This window comes from Limulus polyphemus, unplaced genomic scaffold (genome assembly GCF_000517525.1).
Source record: "Limulus polyphemus unplaced genomic scaffold, Limulus_polyphemus-2.1.2 Scaffold2290, whole genome shotgun sequence".
Lineage (NCBI taxonomy): Eukaryota > Metazoa > Arthropoda > Merostomata > Xiphosura > Limulidae > Limulus > Limulus polyphemus.
In genome coordinates this window covers 50,950-55,954 of record NW_013667900.1, presented here as the reverse complement: position 1 = coordinate 55,954, position 5,005 = coordinate 50,950, and the positions used below count along the sequence as shown (strand labels likewise).

General features: G+C 34.7%; 1 protein-coding gene across 3 annotated transcripts in view; it reads left to right on the top strand.

The window, feature by feature from the left end:
• The first annotated feature begins 3,794 nt into the window (after positions 1-3,794).
• Positions 3,795-5,005, top strand: part of LOC106466526 (receptor-type tyrosine-protein phosphatase T-like) — a 39,374-nt gene continuing 38,163 nt past the window's right edge. Inside the window, exon 1 of one of the 3 annotated variants that reach the window (XM_022394558.1) lies at positions 3,795-3,915. The gene's annotated coding sequence lies outside the window, so the exon portion shown is untranslated. Of the gene's footprint in view, positions 3,916-4,093; positions 4,205-5,005 lie in introns of those variants that run through there. The other 2 variants (XM_022394559.1, XM_022394557.1) reach the window with 2 other exon arrangements.

The following is a 5,005-nucleotide window of genomic DNA, read 5'->3' as shown; positions in this document are numbered from 1 at the left end:
AGCGTTGCAAGTCCGCAGACTTTCAGTTGTGCCACTGGGGGGCCACCAGGAAGAAAAAACCTCTGTTAATCAGAAGATAAGTAAGCTACCACTACATCTTCAATTGTAAAAATAGTAAATAAAAGAACAGAATACTAACGTGAACCCTTAACAACTAAGTGCAACTTCACCAAATGGTCTGAGATCACTAAAGGGTTTCCAGTTTTTAGCCATACATTTAGTGACAACCGTTTTGTTTCTAGCAAGAGGCATTGCTTTGCATCTAATAGCTGTAGTACTGCACACAAGACTGTTGTGTACAATAGTTTTTGTTTATGTATTATTCTTATAGACTATTGAACACAACAGTCTTGTGTGCAGTACTACAGGTATTAGATGCAAAGCAATGCCTCTTGCTAGAAACAAAACGGTTGTCACTAAATGTATAAACTGGATAAATAATCATCAAAAACATATTTGATTGTTGTGATCAGATTTTTGAAGACAGCTATAATGAAACAGGGTACAACAATCATGAAAACGATAATTTTTTATATTCAACTTTATTTTATGTATGTATTTTTATTTCGTTGAGAGATCTTACTGATGAAACAACAACAACATTTCCAACAATGTGAAATCAAATATTTAGCTTCTTATTGTGTAATAAGAAGGTTTTCATTTTGATTTCAGTTCAAAAAAATAAGTCAATAATACATAAACAAAGGAAGACGAGGTTTATAGGATCGTAGTGTGAAGGACCACAAACTGAGAAATAGTTAGAATAAATGAATAAAAAGCCTCAAGGTTTGATTAATATCTATTAGTTGAAGTTAAACACACCACGTGCAATTTAAAGTGAAGTTATTTGAATATATTACAGCCTGAAAAATATCCATTCATTTACTAACAATTGACTTAGTTTCTTCATCTTTTAAAGGTGATGACTGCACACTAATAAAGACAACCTATGTTTGATGTGATACCTGTCTGTCACAATATAATATGTTTATTTGTGATGCTAATATACAGTGAGGCAGCTGTACCCAAAAACAAGTACATAAAAAAAACAAGTTTGAGATCTTTGATAGGTTGTTCAGGCAGAGTATTCATAATGAATCTAAGTTTCAAATGGACAGCAACTGCTTGTTGTAGAAACCTACAAATGTAGAGGACGACGTTTCGAAAGTCTTCCGCCTTTCGTCTTAGACTCAGGTTTGAAATGTTATATATAAGGGCAGATTTTCATTTAATTGGGATAGAAAAAATCTGTATATCCACGAAAAGTTATGGATATTAATACAGAAATATAACACTCAGATCTGCATCTAAAATCTAATTATTCAAAGAGACTAAAGAAAAATGAAAAAGCTGAGTGTTCAAGAGAGGTACAGAATTCTCTGGCACCTTCAAACTGTCTTGAAAAAAACCAGATCCGGGATTAATTAATTTCAGAAGTTAAATAATGGCTTAACAACCATTACTTTCCAAGTTATCGATTAGAGTTTCACGATACAAAATGTCTACCAGATTAATCACAGTTAGGACAATTGGTGTTAATAGATACAGTGAGTGACTAGGAGTTTAAAAACTCTATAGTTTTGCGGAATGATTGAGACGAGGAGTTAGTATATTATTAATGGTATAATTACTCTCGTCTTTATTATGTTTATTATTATTATCACAACCTTTCAACCAGTGGATTCTCCGGCCGTCGTCAGGTGTTATATCAGACATATTTGTAGAAAGAACAGCCTGCTTGATTAATTCACAATTCTAGGAAAAGCGACTGTCCAGTATCAAATGAAGCTATCATATTCTGTTTACAATATTATTAACGATTGTTTTCATTGTATATCACACTTTGTGTCCAGCCTATTTATGTTGTACCACAGGCTCTGTTAGTTTTTATAATTGGTTTTGTTTTGAATTTCTTGCAAAGCTACATGAGGGCTATTTGCGCTAACCGTCCCTAATTTAACAGTGATAGACTAGAGGGAAGAAGGCTCATCAAAACCACTCCCCGCCAACTCTTGGCCTATTCTTTTACCATCGAATAGTGGGATTGACCGCGACATTATAACAGCTCCACGGCGGACAGGGCAAGTATGTTTGGTTATGAGAATTCGAACCCACGACCCTCAGATTGTAAGTCAAGCACCCTAACCATCAGGCCTTTTCAGGCCCAATTTTAATAGAATTTGCTATTACTTCATCATCTATCTTCCGTTATATAATGTACATACCTAATTTACAATATCAAGAAATCAATTTTCCTAAAAATACTATACATGTTCATTTTAAACAGCAGACGTGTTTTTAAAATTTTCCCCATGTGAAACAGGCTTAACAGATCTTTGTCAAAAACTAAAGTGGCTTTAGAAACAGGAGATTTGTATTTTACACCAACAATTTAATGTACGGGTATAATTAACGGATTTCAATGACTCGCCAAATTACGTAACCCTGTTTTTTTTCCTTCAGTTACAAAATAGAACCTTCTTGTATCCGCTTTTTTGTCGTATCGTTAATTAGCCTTCATATACAGCCAACACTTGATTTCTGACAAAGTTAATCAGATCATGACTCACAGAATACGGCTTGTGCTTCAGATTAGTTTAAATTTCTTGATAAACTTTATTAAGGCGATGATTATTTAACATCCTACGTCGGATTATGTTATTGGTGTCAATCCATTAGTCTCGCCCCTTAAGCTTTTTTTTCCCCCTTTGTTTGTTGTTACGCTTGTTACGCGCAAAGTTGCATCATGGTTCTCTATATTGTGCCCACTGCAGCCATTAAGCTCCAAATTTTAACATTAAAAGCCGTCAAGAATACTGCTGAGTCATAGGAACTTCTGATTTAAAAAAAATCGTGATAACTTATGCAATCTTTTTTTGCTTAAGTCCATAAAATTTGAAATTAATTATTATTTTCAATAGATTTCAAATTTGTAACTGCGAAAATGTTGCTTTTAAGTTTTGTTATTTTTGCATATTCTCCCGAGTATGATTTCAGACACAATAATCGTTTTCTTATAGATGTGTTTCCTAATTTCCTGTAACAAAATGGTCAGACATTTCTGCAATCCGCACTGTTTGTTAGTCTGCCCAAGTTCTTATAACCCAAGCACTTTGGGTAAAAGATGCTTATCATGCCCAGTAGAATAAAGGTGTTCTGTGAGTGATTGTGTTTCGGAATAAACTTAATCGTATAGGATTAAAATGTAGAGACTTAACAGTGATTGGAAATGATCTTGGATCATTCTCCGCCTTTTAATTACACCTTTGAAAATCTGTAAATTATATAATAAACTAGAAACGTCAGGCTAAAAAGAAACCCAACTAAAATGTATATAACTGTAGTTATAGTACCACGTTTGCTCTGTTGTACTACGCTTTTTGCACCTAATCATTCTGTTCTAATTCCTAGCACAAGCCTGCGGCCTCTAAAAAACAGTTTGCGTGTACTTAATATTAATTATTACATAGGTATCGAGTGCTCTAGGCCGAGCCTCACAACTTATTGGTTGACGTTGCTCTCTTAGTCTCTTGCTACCTGACTATAACTTAACTTGCCGTAATTAAGGAACATATTTTGTAGCATAATTGTATGTTTAGCACATGTTTTTAGTTTCGATTGTAGGCAGTAGTAACATGACAGTTTTGTAAAACGAAACTATGATGGCAGGTTAATAAACGCCACTACATTACGTGACATTGGTGGGGTTCAATCATACAGGGCTGGGATCTCTTATTGTAATTAAGGAAAGGTAGAGTGGTCCAGAAAATGTTTAGTTCGACTGACACGCCGGATACAAGTGTTGTTGTGCTCCGGCTGTCCTTCAAGTCAGAGTACGAGGAATAAGAACGCTGGTTACAGTTCGTGGATTACGAAGATCGCGTTGCGTGGGGTATCAAGCTCGTTGAGACGCAGGTGAGTTGATAATAATATACAGTAATATATTTACATGGATATATTATTTATATGTACTCAATTCTTTCACGGGGAATTACTTTGTGCCAATTTCGGTAGAAAAAGAAAGTTACGTTTGGTTACTTCTAGCAATCAACTTGTAATTCAACCAATCAAACTTCGAGTACGGTACCTGTTATTATTACACATGTAGAAGGAGAACAACAACAAAAATTCACATGTGAACGAGTACGCAACTTTGAAGTAACTATGCATGAACCACGAATGAGAAAATTTTATTAGGCTTCAAGTAAGTTCATATAGCTTTTTTTGTGAGAGCACGTTCAGGTGTGTTTACTATACTTATAAGTTAATTTAATATATACATGTTAGCATTCAGTTTCTGTCGGATATCGGGTGGTTAAGCCTATTTATATAATGCACATGAAAATCAGTTTGTTATAGTTAGTACGCTTCTCGATAAGCTTTTGTGTACACTCAAAACATATAATTCATTTTGATTTCCTAGACTAATTTTACGTTTTAAACAAGAACTCTAGGTTTTTGCTTTCAAATATACAGAAAGAAAAAAAAAACTCTACCGTGAGGGTAGAGGATTTAGTTGTATTCTATACAATTTCGAACTACGAATATAACGACGATCATGTGGGAGTCGAACTGAATTGTTGGTAGATGTTGTAAATGGCCTTCTGGGAGTTATGTAGTTCTTTTTTGTCACTGTGTATGCAGCTAGCTTTCTACATTAACACTCTGGTAATCTTCTCATTTAACGAGAGGCAGCAACAAGTTGAAGCAGAGTGAGAATGAATTAGGTGATCGTTTTTAGTAGAAATGGAGACAGTGTGCTGTATGCGTGTTAATAATCATGACATTAGGACAGAGCTGTAGTCAGGATTTCGGGTTCGAGAGGGATATCGCTATAATAATACTCCCCCCCCCCCCCAAAAAAAAAAAAAAAACACACACAAAAACGCTGCCATTCCCAGCACTCCGCTTGGTTTATATTTAACATTTTTCCCTTTCTGGAAAAAGGATTTCTGATTTTTTAAACAATTTCGATAGTGAAGCCCCATTACTAAAATACTTCAAA